This window comes from Manis javanica, chromosome 8, assembly GCF_040802235.1.
Source record: "Manis javanica isolate MJ-LG chromosome 8, MJ_LKY, whole genome shotgun sequence".
In the NCBI taxonomy this organism is placed as follows: domain Eukaryota; kingdom Metazoa; phylum Chordata; class Mammalia; order Pholidota; family Manidae; genus Manis; species Manis javanica.
This window is the reverse complement of record NC_133163.1, coordinates 47,457,868-47,477,142: the sequence shown is the minus strand read 5'-3', so window position 1 is coordinate 47,477,142 and position 19,275 is coordinate 47,457,868. Positions and strand designations below refer to the sequence as shown.

The following is a 19,275-nucleotide window of genomic DNA, read 5'->3' as shown; positions in this document are numbered from 1 at the left end:
ATTTAAATTTTTGTATTTATTGTTTCAAAGTTCCATCATGTAGAGTTTCTCAGTTTTACTTAATAGACTGTATTACTGATATTTAGGCCATTTCTAACACCTTGGTAATAATTCTTTGTCAACATTGTGGAGTTCTTCTTTTTGGGGAATAGAGTCAAGGAGTGGCATCACTAAGACAATGATTGAGAACATACCTGAGGATCTTGATAAATAGTGCCAAACTGCTTTCCAGAGAGATTGTGCTGATTTATGCTGGCACCAATAAATGTATGAAAGTCCTGGACTCAGAGCACCCTTGAGAAGGCTTATTTTGCCAGTCCCACTGAACACTGCTATCCCTAGGGTTCATTCTCTGAAAATAGGTTGTTTTTTGCTCTTGGCTTTTTTTTTTTCCCTTTGCTATCATTAGTCATGAGATAATGGTTTTCTAATAACGTTGGCTCATCTAAAAACATGAGATAGTGACCTGGGAATATAACTGGTTGGGCTGAGATCGCAGCGTACATGCCGTCTTGAGCAGTGCGATCTCCAGAGATGCTGATGTTCATCTGGTCTTAGGAGCCGCTGTGAATTTGGTTTCAGCTCCCAGTCACGATGCCATGGACGTAAGGTACTTTGTTCCAAGACATAGCAAAATAGGAATGGTAAAGCATTCCCTCACACTTAGGCAGTTTCCTTTGAGCTGGATATTGGGTGGCTTTTTAAGAGTCAGAAAGGTTCTCTAGGTAGGAACTTTCTTGATATGAACCACTTGGCAGTAGGCAAAATTAGGCCAACACTATTCAACATTCTTAGAGGTCATAAGTGGTTAGTGGTATTGGTATCACTACATGTAAACAACCCTCAGAAGCTTTGGATGCTAAAGATGCTTTTATAACCCTAACTTGTCCCAGTCTACCCTCTTAAAGGGCTAGATACACACGAATGGGACTCCAGCTCTGTGCCTAACATCTGGAGCAAGGTTGTGTTCTGTCTCTGCCACTTTGGTCCTGCTGGGAGCAAATCGTGTTAGGTCAAGAGAAAACCTGTTCTTATTCATCACTGATTCACAGTCTCTGTCACCAAGAACTCTGGTTCCCAAGCCAGCTTTGTGTTTTCATGTTTCCTTGCAGACTAGTGAAGTTCACAAAGAAAGGAACTCTTATTTTCACAGTTCTGTTTTATTAAAGAAAAAGAGTCAACAGAACGTACACCCGTGAGACCCTCTGCCCATAGAGCTATTCAGTTACAACCAAATTCTATTTACAGAAATACTCATTTGTTGTTAAACTCTTAATGTTTCATGTTATTTCTCCTTTTTTTTAAAAATAAATTTTACTCTCTGCTTTCTCTACAGCCAGAATTGCCAGTGAGCCTCAGGCTTTGGAAACTGAAGAGGTAAGAAATCTGAAGTATTTTCTTTTAGAACCTTCTTAAATCTAACTAGAACTTCAAGTTGAAAAAATACCATAAGAAATCCTATAGATTTAAGCATTTGACATGTGATGTTTATTAAAACAACTTTTTAAGAGGCTTAAGCAATATCGACATGACTTCAGGATTTAAGAAAAATGTAGCTCTCTTTAATGGTAGTAAAAATCAGATTTCTCACCTGAATTTTCCAGTTTTTTTCTAAAAACCTGAGTTTGGAGACCCTTTGAGGTCGCTGCCTTAACAAAATATATTCCTATGATACCAAATATGATTGCTTGGGTGCAGCCATTGAGGACAATACCCTGGGTAAGAGAGACATCAATGTGAAACCTAGTTCTTAAGCAACTGGCTGTAGACGTGGTACGGGCTTTTCCAGCAGCAAAACCATAGAAACAACAAAAGGTCATTCTGATGCTGTTGGGTTTCTTCTTGAAGAAGCTGCCTTCACTTCTGAAACTAGCTAAGGTCATTTGAATATCGTTGTAGACTTGAAAGGCCACTGTGTTGCTAAGACCAGGTGATAATGTGTTTGCCCTCCCCAGCCAACAGTGACTTGGATTTTTTCCCCCTATTTTATAATTTAACCTTATTAGGAAAAACTTCAAGCATATCCCAAGATAGAAAAATATAATGAACTTCCATGTCCCCATCACTCAATTTCAGCAACTATCAAGTTATGGCCAGTATTGTTTCATTTACAGCTCCATCCATTTCTCTTTTTTCCTCCATATAATTTTGGATTATATGGCAATGGCTTAAATTTGATTGTTGAATTTTTAATTGTTTATTTACAAGACTACTTAGTGGCTACAGCAAAATGCTAATAAAAAATAAAACCTACTTATATCCTAACTTAGTTTCCTGGAGCTAGTCTTTCATACATTTATTCAGCAAATATTTAGTATTTACTAGTATCAGAAACTTCTTAGGGTAAGAATCTGTGATCTAGAGCTTATTGGAAGAAAGGCCTGTGTGTGCATGCTTTTAAGACTGTAGCTTTTGCTACTCCATAATGGGATTCTTTTGGCATCAAGTATTATGCATCAATATCTTATAGGTGAAGGCTGAGTCATTCCTACATCCTACCAAATTCAGTAGTCACCTCTTAGTCATGGGGGCTATGTTCGAAGACCCCCAGTCTCTATATATACTAAGTTTTTTCCTATACATATGTACCTCTAATAAAGTTTAATTTATAAATAAGGCACTGTAAGAGGTTAACAAGCATAACTAATAATAAAATAGAGCAGTTATAACAATATGCTGTAATAAGAGTTATGTGAATGTGGTCTCTCTCTCCCTCTCCCTCTCAAATCTCTTCTTGTTCTGTACTCACCCTTCTTTGATGATGTGAGATGATAAAATGCCTATGTGATGAGATAAAGTGAGATAAGGTAAATGACAGGCATTGTGACATAGAATTAGGCTACTATTGACTTTTTGAATGTATGTCAGAAGGAGGATCACCTGCTTCCAGACTGTGGTTGACTACAGGTAACTGAAACCGTGGAAGGCAATCCCAAGGATGAGGGGGTGACTGCTGTATTACTAATAATGAAGACTGTTCTATAAATATTTGATGTTCTCTGTCTGATGTTTGTGTTGATCTCTTTCATGCTAATGAATATACTTAAATGTTTCAAGTCAGTCCTAGATGAGTTTCTCAAATGGGGTTTGCTGGCATGTTGAATGGGACAGTCCTCGTTGTGCTCTTACAAAGGACCGGGAGTGTCTTCTTGTCGTTGTACTACCAGCACACTGCAGGGAAACATTGGGCACTACTGTGTCTTTACACACAATGTTAAAGAGGTTGGTTGTCATTTTCCACTCCCACCTACAAGTGCTTTTGCTTCATACAAAATTACTGGTTTCAGTTATGCTCTGTGGTTCCTTATGTAAGTGGTCTCTGTGCTAACAAACTAAAGAAAGAAAGTAAACAAGGTAGCCATGTAAAAGAAGGTATTGTCTTCCACTGTCGAAGGGATTTGGAGCATATTTGTTTTAGTACCAGATCTGTTTTTTTAAATCTGTACAGAGAAGCAAATTAAACATTAGGTAAGAAATGGTCAAATGTTGAAGTTTAAAGCAAAATATTAGTAAGGCATCATGCAAGTTGAACAGCAGCAGTGATAAAGGATATATATCATATCTTATTTGTTGCTGGAAACATTTAAGCCACAAACTTAATGGCTTAAAGCAAGACAAATTTACTACCTTACAGTTCTGTAGGTTAGGTTCTGTAGGGATCTCACTGGGACAAAAACAAAGTATTAACAGAGCTACATTCCTTTTTGTAGGGTCTAGGGGAAAATTCTAGAGTCCCCTTCCTCCATCTTCAAAGCTAACAATATGTGTGTCTCCCTACAGTAGTCAATCTCTTAATTCTGAACTCAGATAGGAAATGTTCTTTGCTATTTAAGGACCTATGTGATAAGATTTGGCATACCTTGATAACGTACACTACTCTTAAGTCCCTTAATTTAATCATATCTTCAAAGTCCCTTTATCCTTGCAAGTTACATATTCACAGGTTCCAGGTATTAGGACATAGACCTATTTGGGAGCTGTTATTCTGCCTGCTACAGAGTAATAGAGATTAATTGTTCAGAAAGGTAGAAATGTGTCAGGTAGCAGAGGTCAGATTATCTAACAATTCATGTATAGAGTTGAGAAGGTTTAGAGTTCCCAGCTTGATGAAACAAGTTCTTGCCTTGATTCTGCAAGCCTGTTTTGTAGACACGAGCACTGAAGGCTTTTGGTTTTCTTGGAGTGTTTGGCATTGGCTCAAGTGGACAGGTTGAAGTCCAGCAGCTCTTCTCTTCTGGCCCCATAGGTGTGGCCTCTGGAGAGTGGGCTGCTTTTGGTGTATCCCCAGCTCTGGGGAGTTTGCCTACAGTGCACAGGTCCCAAGGGCTTTGAATAGCACCAAAGAACGGTGAGATTTTTATTTTATGCTGTTATGTCTGCCTGCCATATTGTGCTTTATTTATTAGGCTCTAAAATATGGAAATTGGAGGGAAAAATAACATAATATTTCAGAACCTTACTATAGTGGTATTTATGATAGCTAATTTCTAAGTACGGTTTAATTTCCACCATACATTAAGTCAATCATCCACACAAAATAAGAAATCATTTCCTACCTATTGAAGGAAATGGATCCCTGGGTTTGTTTTTGTTTTGTTTTATTTTTTTCTGAAAACCATCTCTGGAGTAAAATGTAGCTGGAAATTTTTGGTGGAGATTTAAAATCTTTTCAGTTGTTTTTATAGCAAGTCTCCATTCCATCTACTTCTAGGTTCTTCAGCAGTGCCAAGGAAGTTGAAACCCAGGGCTGGCAGAGGGGTCGCAAACCCTCCCAATTTGTCTCAGACTGAGGAGTTTCCTGGGACATGGGACCTTCAGTGCTAAGAGTGGGAGTCCTGGGCAAATCAGGAGAGCTCCTCATCCCAAATGTCTAACACATAGCTCTAATGGAAAGTGGCTTTCATGCTGATGAATTATTGAAATAGAAATTCTATTGAACTAAATAGTGATGACAACCTCCAGGGTTTGGGTTGAAGGTAAGAGTGAGTCCAACTCTTGTAAAATATGTATGCACATAGATGTGTTTGCATAAAACAGTTAAAAAGAAAAACCAAAGATTCAGAACTAACAAGAACCAATAACATTTATGAAATCTTACATTTCATGGCCTATCCTTCCAGTTCCCCAGTGTCACCAGTACCCTTCTGGGCGTCACATCTTTAGTGCTTTGTTAGTGAAGTGACCATAGGACCTCACTGAATCTTTTTCAGCATGTCAGCATGTATGGAAATTATAAAACCCAAGTTTGCCAAAGCAGCGCAGAGCTCTCTTGGCTTGAATTGTGCCTTTTGTATAAGAAAATTGAACTTTCCCCTCAAGAGACAGCACGGGCTGTTCAGGAATAGATAAGTATTAGGAAAACTATCTTGAATGCCTAAGGGGAGGGGATTGGACTGAATAATGTCTCGGAGCCTTATCCGGCTCTAAGAATTGTTACTTGCTGACCTCCCAGTGGTACAGCGTGAGCACCTTCCCCTGATGTAACTAGCTGCATCTGCATAAGAACTTGCTCAGCGCTTCCTCCTGCTCCCATGATGCACTGCCCTATGTCCCCCGTGGCAAAGCCAGACCGAGAAAACTGGACTGCGGAAGGCCCTAGGGCCTCATCCCTTACATTTCTGTGACCTTTATTTGGGGACTTTTGTTCTCTAAGGCATTGGGACAAAGAGGACTGTAAGAGTACTTGAAAGAGCAATAAATTAACTTCCCCAAAATAGACATTTGACTTTTAGAGCTGGTAGGTTTTCTTTTTTAAAATATATTTAACTGTTCCCCATCTTCCAAACTGTTCTAGTTTGTAGGTTCAAGTAATTCTCTTTCAATTCTTTTTTTTCCCAAAAAGATTGAACACTGTCATTCATGGAGGTAGGATCTGGGTTTCTGACAAGGATAGGCCCTGAAAAGAATTGCGAATTATTTTTTTCTCCTCAATCCCTTTTTTGGATTACTTCCTTCCAGGACTCCCAATCCTGGTTTCATTTTGTTAAGATTAGCTTCATTTCAGCTTTGAACCTCTGCTGGTTTTTTTATAACTCAAACAAGTTCCAGAAGAAATGAAGGCAGATCAGATTCTTATGCTGTCATTTATACCCAGATTCTTTTATTCTTTTCCAAAGAGAAATTAGAGAGTAAATGTAAATAAGACAGCCAAATAACTACTCTGGGTGCAGTTTCTTTGGGGGTAGTAGAAATGTCTTGGAACTAGATAGAGGTGATGGTGGCACAACATTGTGAATGTACTGAATGCCATTGAATTACACACTTTAAAGTGGTTAATGGTTAATTTTATGTTTTAATTTTACTCTGCCCCCCCAAAAAACTGCATTGATTAAACTTCAAGAGGAAAGAAAAAACACTGATTCTGCTTATCTTTAAATTCTGAAATAAGTATTATCCATTTTAATATACTCACATTAAATTTCTAGACCAAAATTGTTGTCCTATTTTGTCCCATTACTGAGAGAGGATATTTGAACTTAAAACTGTAAGCAAGGCAGAGCTAATGTGGAGAGACTCTCATGGACTGAAAGAGGAATATCTCTTAGAGTTAAGATGCTGGCTGCTTAACTAAGATGTATACTTTTTGTTGCTAGATTGTAGACTGGCCTATACTTTGCAAAGTTAATCACAATGAAAATTTGATTTTTTGATTTTAACAATTTAAAACACTTGACCTTCTTCTCCCTCTCATAGGATAGATGTTATATCAGGTTGGAAAGTTTTTTAATACCCTATGGTAGCAGACTGCAGTTGGATATGATAAAATGGGATGAGTCCAGGTACAATAACTTCAGTGAAATGTGAACAAGGTAAAAAATTTCATATATGGAAATATCTTTTATTAAAACATCTCCTTAGAAATCCCCAAAGGCTGATGGGGGTCAAAGTCTGATAGGGCTTGTTTTAAGGGATGACTATATAAGGGTTCATACACCATCCTTGGTTTAGTTATGAAACCTTAAGATTTTAATTCCTTCTAGATGCAGAGTCAACCGTTTTGACCGTTCTACATAGATGTAACCAGGCAACCAGTACAGTGCTTAGCTGGTAGACAGCATCCAAACTTTGTAACTATTGCACCATTTTAAAAAATACTATTTAAATCTGTCATTTAGCTTTAGCATATGCTGCCATGTAACCTTTAATTTCTTCGAAAATATCATGCAAACCCCCAACTGTAAAGGAGAATGGTTCCTAGAAGACCAGCATCCTCCGATCTTAATAAAGAAGTGTGCTTAACAGGAATAGGAGTCATAGATTTGAGAGGTAGCCTCGTGCAATGTGCTTTCTAATTGGGAATTAAGAAGGTAGATTTCATTTTTGGTTTGCGAAGGTATAAGAGTGTAAAACTATATCCTCAGCAGGTGGCAATGAGTATTCCTCACAGTATGATTAATGGAAAACATGTTCAGTCACAGGGATGAAACCTGGCTTTTATTCTAGTGACTTTGATTTTACTTTGCTGCTGGGTAGGTTGTAACTAGAAATTCCTAGTTTGGTCAATAAACAAGAACTTACTGAAAGCTTTTTATGTGTCAAATACTATACTAGGTATATACTATATGACTTTTCTGCTATAACCATGCTCTTTAATTTAGAAAAATTAACTCTGCTCTTTAATTATGAAAAGAATGTATGTGTAAGATTTTAAAAATTCAAGTAGTAGAGACAGGCATAAATACAAAATGGAAGTTTCTTTCAAAACACTAATTTCTAGCCCCGCTCTGTGGAGGTAAGCACTGTTAATAGTTTCTTGTGTATCTTTCAGAAATTTCCATTTCCTAGTTAATCTGTATTGAGAAGGTGAGTATGCTGGTGCCATTAAACCATCTGTTCATAAGCTTCTTTTCTGGACTAAACCTTTATATTTTGAGACACTACTGGATTCTTTCTGAGACTGCCTTTTAAAACTGAAAGAATAAAAATGTCAGAACCAAAGTGATACTAATAGAGGGCTGGTGGTAAGGAGAAGAGACTGGAGAATGTTAATGTGTAATTTTAGCCTCTGAAAATTTACATATGGAACTTAGGTAATAAACCTTAAGGTACCTTTTTTTTTTTATCATTTTAAAAGTCATCTGGAGCAGATTATCTCCTTCTATCCTTTTGATGACCCTATGCAGGAATTGTTTACTTTGCAAAGGAGGAAACTGTTGGGTCCCAGAGGTTAACTAGCTTGCTGATGAGCACAGCTAACAAGTGACAGGACCAGGATTAGAACCTCAGTCTTTTCCAAGTTTTGTTCTTGAACCAGACCACAGTGGTGAGAGGAAGAGAGAGGTGCAGTAACACCTTCTGGGTCCTGCAGACAGACTGTGAAGTAAAGGGGAAGGGTGCCGGGCTTGTTGTCCAGGGATCCGGTTATGAAGTCCTTCTGATTCTGTCCCTTAGGCAAGTTATTTAATGCAATATATGCAGATGAGGGGGTGCTGGCTCTCTTCTCACAGTTTCCTCACTGGCTCTGTCTATTCCTGTTCCGTTTGTCTGTTTGTCTGGGTAATACTGGCCACAGGTGTGGCAACTTGACCCAAGCTGGAAAAACCCTAGTATCTCATCCCCAGACCACAGGAGTTGGTTCAGGGGATGGACACATGACCTAGTAGGGACCAAAAGGTTCTTCCTTGGAATTTTCCAGCTCAGATTAAGAGAGAAAAGGAACCATCATTTCTAATTTCAAGGCAATAAGAATCATGTAAGGCCATGATTTCTCAGTCTGCTGAGAGAATGAAGGCTGATGTACAAGGGGAAGCAAAAGACAGACAGACAGACAGATAAAGGGAAAGAAGGCGATAGCCCAGTAATAACTCAATCCATAAATGGAGTTTATGTGCGCCAATACATTGCCATTTTTTTTTTTACCAATGCTAAGTCAAGTTGCTTCTAAAAGAGTTCTGACTGATATCTCCAGGTCTTCATTTCCTCATCTGTAGAACAAGGGTTATAGTATTTGCCCTGACTGTATCTGAACTACTTACTATAAAGATCAGTTGGGGTAAGAACTGGAAAGCACTTTGTAAATTGTAAAATGCTATACAAATGCAAGATGTTATTATTCATTGATATGTTGCATTTAGTTAAGAAAGTTGAAAGAGTGAAATTACAACTCAGTTAGAAAATACGAAATGAGAATTTTGTAAGAGCCATCTGGTATTATGCAGAATTAATGGAAGCTGCCAGAGTCATCCAGATTTTCTTTTGATACCTCCTTTCAAATAGTCGTACGTTCTTAGATACTCATAATTAATACAAGGATAGATCTTACTTGCTGCCTCACGTTAGTTCAGTGAATTTCTCTTTTCTATATGTGGCCTTAATCTATGCCAAACACATACACATGCTCCCTCAAACCAAACAAAAATAAAGCACCATATTAATATTTCAATATTTAACTTTTTCACTTAAAATTACTTTATGGTTTCATGCTAAGTGACATTTTGGCTTCATCAGAGAAAAATCAAAGAAAATCAGCTTGAAGTAGCTTTTCTAGTTATTTAGTTATACTTTATTTGGAAATTATATAATCAGGGTGATTCTGGAGATGGGAGGTTATATGAGAGCAAGACCCATTTTTTCTTAATGGGTTTATATCTTTGATAAAGCTCTAAGTAATCAAAATCTGTTTGGGATTATAATTTATACACAGCACAGTAAGCATCGCTTCACTTTTACAGCATTTTTCACCATAAATGATAATACATCTCAATGAAGAAAAACAGATGGTACCTCTGAAATCTGTTCTCCCTCTTAGATTTGCTATTTAGACAGTTTTTGTTACAAATATCTTTCTCTTCATATCTGGTCATTAGAGCCCCAGAAGAGTGGTTTAAAATCTCAGTCTTAGAATGGCATAAGCAAAAAGATTGCAAGCACCATGAAAATATGATTTGTAAGCATAAAGAAGCATGACATAGCAATATGAAAATGTTTTACATCTCTCACATTTTAAAATCTGAAAAATGTATCCACCACCTTCACTGTTCTCACAAAGCTGTGAATATGTCTTTGCCTCACATAATCACCATTGCAGTAAGATTGAGTCAGGCTGTTTCACTGCTCTCCTCCACACCTTACCTACCTATTGTTTATCTTTGCTGGGGCTTGATATCAACCCCATGAATGTTAGTGTTTTCATATAAATTAAGGGCTTGAAATAAACCTCATTTTGTGAATGAAGCATACTGTTAGCTCTCAGTAAATGTCAGCTGTACTGGAAACGATTGGCATCCTCAAATTGATTACTTTTAGGGGAGCTTTTTATAAAGAGAATATTTACAAGGATGTGGGCAGAGTATAGGGAAACTGCAGGGAAAGCATACTTCTCCAAGGCTCCTTTACCACCCATCAGCCTGAAGAGCTGAGAGGAGGGGACCTCCTGAGAGGAGCGGTGGCCTCCAGGAAAGAGGTGTAGCCAGATTATAATGATCCTACAGACAGGGATCCCAGCTAGCAAATGATATTATTTTTCACCCAAACCGTGAATAGATTCTTTCTCCCTCTGATGTGCTTGTGCTTCCCATCGACCACACCCAACTGGTGGACAAAGACCCAGGAAGCCTGCCCCTGGTACAGTTTAGTTTCCTAGGGCAGAGGGCTGAGTGGAATGGGATGGAGAATGGATCTGGAGGGACAAATGGGACATACCTAGCACAGTTAACCTGCATTATGAAAGTCTTGCATGAAAGAAATGCAACCCTTTCTCCCCCAAATCTAGCTACTTAACAACAAAAAAAATTCTCTTAATCAATTTATACATTTTCATTAATTTTACATAATCCAGGTTATAGCACATGTTCAAATGAGCCCAAATACAATGTCAGAAATGTTGGCATTTGCAAGGAGTTCAATTACTCGTGCGGTAAAAGATGATCTGGTGGAGGTACGGAGGTGAGGAAACCTCCCTTGTGCTGGTCCCATTCAGAGATGGGATGGCAATCTCAACCTAGAGTTCAAGTTTAGGATAAAACTGCGGTGTATTTATAATGGAAATTATAATACCATAAAAAAGAATGAAAGTGGTGACAAAAACTAAGTAGACACCCTACAGTAACTTTGAATAGTCCCTGTTCTTGGACACCCCATAATTGAAGCACTGACTGTTGCCCCAAAGAAGTACCATACCCAACTAGTGGGCCAAGTAATCAGGATCTTGTTTTGTCCTGCTCGCTTCTAATCTCAGATGAATTGTTTTCAGTTCTTTGACCCAGGAATTAGGATTACTTGCCTTAATCTAATCCAGGTTAACCACTCTGATCCACTGAAAATGAGTAAATCAATTGAATCAGATAAATTTCTGTAATTGGATAAGTGTTTGTGGCAGCATACAAAGATAGGCAAAAGAAAAAATAAACTGGAATACCACTCTCAAGCATAAACCTTTTCTGCAGATCAAAAATTTCCCTAAAATGGAAAGTGCTGGGACCCAGGGATTCCAGAAAAAGGAGTTGGCTCTGTAATAGGAATAGTGAGAGGCAGTGTGGTACAGTGAAGAGTATTTGGATTCAGGGGTTAAGAATAAGAATCTCATATTAATATTGACTGCAACTGCCTTAGCAAATTACTGAACTCTCTCATTCTCAAGTTTCCTTTTGTAAAAAATGAGAATAATTTGACTTGTTACAAAATTAACTGCAGCCATCTATACAAAATCAAGACAATGTTTCCACAAAGTAGTCATTCAAATACTTTTTTGGGGGGTGTACTTTAAAAAAAACTCGGTTTCTTAGCAGCTTTATTGAGGTACAGTTGGCATTCAATAAATGATACATAAAGTTGATTAATTTTGTTTAAATTTAAAGTTGATGACTTTTAACTACATACAGCAATGAAACCATTGCCACAATCACATAATGAGCATTTCCATCCAAAAGTTTCCTCATATATACTAACAATCTTCCCATCCCTATCTCTGCTCTCTGTCATGATAGAAGAGTTTTCATTTTCTAGAAATTTATGTGAAGATAATCATATATTAGGTATCAGTTTTTGTCTGACTTATTTTGATAAGCATAATTACACACAGACACGTCCATGTCATATGGGTCAACAGCCTGTTCTTTTAATACTGGGTATTCTGTGTAAAAACATGGTATTCTGTTGGATTGGTATACCACAATTAGTTTATTTGTTCACCTTTTGGAGTCTGTTACTCAATTATGTTTCAGTTGTTTCCCTCCTTCTTAATAGTATAAGAAAAAATATCACACATTTCATCATCACAGTGGACATTTCCACTAACATTCCAGGAGTAGCATGGTTTACAACAGTTGGTTTTAAGTGCAGGTATAACAGTAATTGTGTTTATTGATCCCTGGCTTAGATTCAGTTCTGAGCTGGAGTTCAGTTCCTCCTGCCTCCTCAGCTTTCTTTTGTTCTTTACCATAAATAAGCAGCTCAGCCTGGAGGAAACAGCCCAAATGTCAATCAACTGATGAATGGATAGAATTGTAGTATATCTATACAATGGAATTATTATGTACCATAAAGTTTTATGTGTGGATAAAGTAAAGGTTCCTGTGGCCAGGATTCTCACCTGGCCCTGGTCAGCTAGCTTATTACAGACATGTGGGCAATACATTGTTATTGACTATATAAAGAGGCCTGCCCAGTGCTCTGGGTGACACGGTAGCACACTTAAGGCTACAAGAGAGCAGAGACGAGATGGGAAATGGTGGCAGCAGCAAGGACAGAGACTGAGACAGCTGCAGGGGTAGAAAGGCCCAGAGGCAGAGCCCGGCTTGCTGCATGCAGACTGGCTCTGAGTGGATGGGAATCTAGTGATTGACCTGTCACCGTGGGAATAAAGTTGAGTATAAACCTTTTACCCCAAGAACATTCCACTGTCTTCTTTGGTCTCTTTGAATCCATAGTGAACTTGCCTAGGGCTGGAACCCATTGGAAAGACAGTATGAAATACTGATCCATGTTTATAATGTGTATGAACCTTGAAAACATTATGCTAAGTAAAAGAAACCAGACACAACAGGCCACATGAGATATGGTTCCATTTTTTGAAATATCCAGAATAGGCAAATCCATAGAGACAAAGTATATGAGTGGCAGGGGCTGGGAATGGGGGAGGGGAGTAACTGCTAATGAGTATGGGTTTTCTTTCAAATGTTCTGGAATTTGATAGCACAACTCCAAATATTCTAGAAGTCACTGAACTGTATGTATACTTGAATAGAGTAAATTTTATAATGTATATTATATTCCAATAAAGCTGTTACATTAAAAAAAGCAATCTAAAACTTTGGTAAAAACATTCAAGAGCAGCAGTTAATTTTATTTCCTGTTTATTTATTGCTAAGGGAAAACTTGAAGCTGTTCACCTCATTGATTGTGCTGCACCTGCATTTCCAGGTCTTGAGCACAAAGTGCTCAGAACTCAGCATTAGGAAGTAAAAATGTCACATCTGCAAATAAGTCACGTTTGGGGAAGTAGTTCAGTATCATGTTGTTTGGTGTACTTGAGATGATAAAGGGCCTGTAGCTTTGACTCTTTTGGCTTTTCCTTTCTTTTTAAAGTAACATGCATTAGGTTTGTCTGATTGCCCTTTTCTCTAGCCTTAGTTAACTAGATACAGGATATCCTGTCAGTAAAGCACCTTCGCTAAATCAGATTATTTACCAAACTCCTAATGGCTGAAGACAGAGCACAGTGAGTAAGAAAGTCCAAACATTCAAAATAATCCTTGGAAAAGAAAAAGAAGCTAGTAGCTCAGAATCAGTAGTGGTTCAGTCGGAGGCACATGCTTGGTTTCAAGCAGCTGCGGAGGATGGAAATCAGGACCAACTTCCTCCCTTTCTAATTGTCTTCCTTCACCTGGTGAAAAACCACCTTATTTAGAATGCTTTTAGTGGTTCAACTGTGTGAATCAGTCCAACATTGTAATAGCTGGAAATAGAGCACCACCAAATCTCTGGCCCCAAAATCAGCATTTCCTGGGTACTTAACGATTTGTAGTTGAAAATACTTAGGCATTTTTTTTCTTGTTCTTGAGAATCTTACTAGCCAAGGTTTGAGTTTTGGTGTCATTTAGTTTAAATCATAAAGTGAATGAAACGTATTAACCCAGGGTGAAAGTAGAACCATTTAACTCTACTCAGAAATGTCACCTTTGCTTTTTGCTGTAACTTAGCAAATAAAGTTTCCCAAGGTGACTTGAAAAATGTTATGTCAGTGTGTGTGTTTATCTTGGGTTTTCTGTTATAGCCTGTCTAGCTTCTGGGGCACTGCAGAAAGTTGCGTAAGAAAAATTTCTGCTTTATCTTGACCCTGAAAGAACATGGCTCCCAGGGATGTTCCTTTGAGTCATTACTCTAGAAATATATCCATTTGTTTGTATATTAAGCATGTACAGTGCAAAGTATACCTAGAAGACAGTTAAGTGACGTTTCCAGTAACAGGATGGGCTTTGTAGGCATGAGCTGACATTGACCTAGATTCTTTTAGCATGTGTGTGCATGTGTATGTGAGTGCAACATGCTGGACTTCAAAAAAATATGTGCATGTATATAACATGAACACACAAACATTAAAGACTATTAGTAAAACACACACACATACCTTCCCTGTCTTTTTTCCCCTGACCTTTATTGATAAGTATCACTTATAAATATTCATTTGCCTCTTCCTGATCTTTTCCTCTTTTTCCCCCCTTCTAGAAAGCTGTAATCTGGACTTTTTGTTATTCTGCCTTTTCTTTCATCTTTTTTAGTGTTGCCTGGTTTTGAAATGGAATCCTGTTTTTTCTCAGGTTTTGATTTTTTATTTTTTTAAATATATTGTTTATATTGGTATCATTAATCTACAATTTCATGAGTAACATTATGTTTACTAGACTCCTCCCATCACCAAGTCCCCCCCACAAACCCCATTACAGTCACTGTCCATCAGCTTAGTAAGATGCTGTAGAATCACTACTTGTCTTCTCTGTGTTGCACAGCCCTCCCTGTGCCCCCCATTATACATGCTAATCATAAGGCCCCCTTTCTTCTTCCCCCTCCTCCCTCCTTTCCCACTCATCCTCCCCAGTCCCTTTCCCTTTGATAACTGTTAGTCCTTTCTTGGGTTCTGTGATTCTGCTGCTGTTTTGTTCCTTCAGTTTTTTCTTTTTTCTTATATTCCACATATGAGTGAAATCATTTGGTACTTATCTTTCTCTACCTGGCTTATTTCACTGAGCATAGTACCCTCTAGCTCCATCCATGTTGTTTCTGGTTTTGATTTTTACCCAACATTATGTTTTGAAATTCAGCCAGGTGGATGTGTATAGTTATAGTTTGCCCATTTTCACCACTATCTAGTATTAACTAGTACATCAGTATTGTTCTTCCACTATATAAAGCATTTACATATTTATCCATTCTACCCATTTTGGGGCATTTGGGTTGCTTCCAGCTTTTTGCTTTAATGAAAATACTGCTCTGTACCTTATGGGCATGTGTCCTAGTCCTTATCCAGGAGTTTTTCTAGGACATATACTTAGAAGGTCAATTGCTAGGTCACAGAATATGTGGTATTCAACTTCATTAAGTAATACTAAATTGTTTGAAAGCAGTTACACTACTTTATCTTTCATTAGCAAGGTAAAAGTGGTCCTATTGCTCCACTTATCGGTATATTTTTTTTAAATATAAATATTACTGTGCAACTATGTTTTACATGACAATGTCACAGACATTCACCCAGTTCATAGGTGAGGAGCTAAGACCCTCTTGTCAATGATTATATACTGTTTACTCCCCTGTTCCCTGTGGAGAGAAACTAACATTGTCTCCCTTGGTTGTGGTTGTGGTTCCCCCTGATTAGCCTGTCCCTATGTACCATGTGTGCTTCACTCCAGCTGAATCCCGAAATGGGTCGAGACAAGGGGCATATGTATCTCCAATTGTAAAATATGTTGCCAGATTTCTTTCCAGAAAAGTTGTACCAGTTCAGGGTCCCTTTAGTGAGTACAAGACTGCTTTCTGTAGTCTAGTCATTGCTGGTTGTTTCTACTTTACTGCGTGAGGAATGGTTTTCTGTTTGAATTTATATTCCCTTGAATTTTGGTGAGGCTGAGCATATTTTCATATGTTTTTATTGTTCTTTTGCATTTCTTCTGTGAATTGTCATTTCTTATCCTTTGCCCATGTTTCTGTAGGTATTTGAATTGTTCCTCTATGTGTAGGGAGCTCTTAGTCTGTTAGTAACAGTTCTGCTTGGTCTCTGTGACATGATGAAGTTAGTTATTTCCCAGTTGATCATTTGTCTTGGGTTTTGTTTATAGTATCTTTTGCTGTAAAAAAAAATTTTTTTGTTAATATTTAATCACAAATATCTATCTTTTCCTTTATGGTTCCTTATCTTGCTTAGGAAACTTTCCTCTCTTGAAGGTATTATAAATACCACCCTGACTCTTCTCCTAATATTTTAATTGATTTTTATATACATATATTAAATCTATCTAGAATGTATTTCACATATGGTATGAGGTATGAATTTTGCTCTTTCAACTATATAGCCAGTCTGATGACACCATTTATTTAAAAAACTTTTTTATTTACTGAATTGAAATGCTGCCTTATGTGAAACATGTATTGCTTCACATGTCAATTTCTATACCTTGTATTTTATTTCCTGAATCAATTTTATATTCTTGTGTCAATAATGATATTTTTGATTAAAATAGTTTTATTTTAGTTTTTAACACATAAAAAAACACAACTGTGTCTCATTTCACTCCATTTTTTTCAAGATTTCTTGGTATTGTTTGGCACTTTTTCCCATGTAAACTTAAAATTCTTTTAGTTAGAGTCTAAAGGGGAAACAATCACTGGAGATTCTGATTAAATCTGAATTAAAATATATTTATTTGGAGAGGATCAATTTTTTAATATTCACTTTTTGCTGTCCAGGAAACATGAATACTTTATATTTTATACGAATATATCCTTTATATCTTTAAAAATATTTTATAAGGGTTTTCAAATAAATACTAGCTTTCCTTTAAAATGTATTCCTCATTATATAAGAGTTTTTGCTTCTTTTGGAATTGGAAACTTGGTTAAACGGCTAGAGGTAAGATAAACATAAAAGTGCACAGCTTTCCCTCTCTTAGTGCTAAAACCTGTTCTCAGACTAAAATAGAGAGGAGTCCCTAGTTCCAGTCCCCAGGGACAGACATGATAACTGACTTAAAGAATGTTATAGAATAGCTTTGTGCTACTTGACCTCATTCCTACTTCGCTACTGTGGGTGAGCATTATTACATGTGAAACAGCTCTCTGGACTTCGTGTGATTAAACATGCCTGTTCCTTCTTTTAGAAAAGACTTCATTAAAAGCGGGATCCTAACAGAGAAAAGTACTTATTATATTTACATTTCAGTTTTCTTTGAAGTATAACTATCTGTTGAACGAGGCCCATTTAAAGATTAAATCTCAAGATATAAGGTAAGTGAAGTGTATCACTTATTGGGAGAATTTTTTCATCAGTTTCTAGAAAAAGTATAGTATCCCTGTATTTATTTTTAAAGACTAAATTTATAAGTAGAAGTATTTTTACTCCGTGGAAACTAATGTGCTGAGTAACAGTGCAGACATCCTTCTTCATAGTAATGCCAATAAAAATGTCTCAAAAATCTTCAATAACGTAACTTGAATATCCAAAATCAAGTCAAAGAAGAATTTTCAAAATATCTCAACCAATTTTAAATGTTGCAGTTCCAAAAGACAAAATTTTTAAAGAATGGGAAAAAGCATAATAAACTGAAAAATTGTCTGATACAAAACAATCAAAAATTCTCAAGAAATTTTTAAAAAATGACTAAACTATACTTAAACTGGTCAGAAAGAAGGTATAAATCTATGAAATAAAGGCTATGTAGTGAAATTGCAATATTATACTTAAGGACATTCCTAGAAATAGTAAAGCATTTACATTGAAAACTGATAAATAATTAGAAAATATGCTGATTAACTACAGAATCAAATCCAAAATTAGGTGGTTTCAGTAAATATGTGTAAGTAAATGGATGCAATGACTCATTTCTAGAACTGAGCACAGTGTCTTAACTTAAAAATAATAAAGTACTTGAGCTAATAGAAGAAATAAATTTCAAAGAATCAACAATTTAAGGTATGAAGTGTTTCCAGGATTGATGAAAGACTTTACCGATATATGGAAATTAACATCTAGAGAAAGGTATTGAGACATTACTTACAACAATTTCAAGCTTCAGTGAAATCTTAAGAAATCTTAAAACATCTGAAAGAAAGGCCAGATAACATTCAAAATGCTGATTTCAGATACAGGCACAAATGAGCCTACAAAGTCCCCAAGGAAATAAAGCATCTCCAGTACTCTCTTTTGGAAAAAATCATCCACGAAAGATATCATTCATTTGGAAAAGGTAAAGAAAGATTTTTAGATATTCCACCAAACCTAAAGAGTCCCTAACCTTACACTTTGAGTCCAAAACAGGAATCTTTTCATGTTGAAAGATGATGCTCCAAATATAAGTTATAACAGATATAAACTTAATTATGCCACATAAAACAAACACACTTAAAAGGACATATATTAAAATACAAGGCAGGACTATGATACAGATTTAAACAAGTCATAAGGAAACTGAGACTAATATCTGAGAATATCACAACAAAATGGGTAAAAGGAGAAGCTGTTAAAAACAAAAGGAATAAGCACATGATGCTGAAATGCCTAAGTGGTGATGCTGCAGTGGGGTCCCTCCTTTGGGTGGCATTCCAAGAGGGAAGGTTGACTTATCATGGCCAGGGAAGAGCTTTGGCCTTTTGAAATTTAGGAAATAAATTTTGCATATTTCCTGGTTTACTCACATTGAGTGGAGTTAGACAGGCAGGTTTTCTCTGGACTGAGAAAGAGCAGAGTTAAACCATTCATTCACTTACTGGTAGAAGACATATGTGTCCTTGGCTTGATCATCTTGGGAAGAGACAGGCAGCTGTGAAAGTGCTGACTCCTACAACTAACGAGAATGGAAAGAGATGGAGAAGACAGGGTTGCCACACTGCTTAATACCAATGAACTGTATACTTTAAAATGGTTACAACTCCCAGGAGAGTAAATCTGTGACATAGAAGGACAATGTTAGAATTAAGAGATGTCAGTTGAGCAGTTACACAGATGGAACCAAATTTTCAGTTGAAGCCTGCATTCTAATGGAAACTTCAAGAGGGAGAGATGGACTGAGAAGTTTAACTGCTGAAAAAGTTACTAGGTGAGTGAATTAATGATTAGCTTTGCTTTCC

At 37.0% G+C, this 19,275-nt stretch overlaps 1 protein-coding gene and 1 long non-coding RNA gene across 3 annotated transcripts in view; one reads left to right on the top strand and one right to left on the bottom strand.

Moving 5' to 3' along the window:
- GNG2 (G protein subunit gamma 2) overlaps positions 1–19,275 on the top strand; it is a 109,944-nt gene that overhangs the window by 14,506 nt on the left and 76,163 nt on the right. Inside the window, exon 2 of one of the 2 annotated variants that reach the window (XM_037016510.2) lies at positions 1,337–1,377. The gene's annotated coding sequence lies outside the window, so the exon portion shown is untranslated. Of the gene's footprint in view, positions 1–1,336; positions 1,378–19,155; positions 19,245–19,275 lie in introns of those variants that run through there. The other variant, XM_073211244.1, reaches the window with a different exon arrangement.
- Positions 1,385–19,043, bottom strand: LOC140843084 (uncharacterized). Its single transcript, XR_012120517.1, has 3 exons — positions 18,916–19,043; positions 18,207–18,250; positions 1,385–16,280 (listed from the first exon to the last, which is right to left on the bottom strand). It is a non-coding gene; the product is annotated as an uncharacterized lncRNA (long non-coding RNA).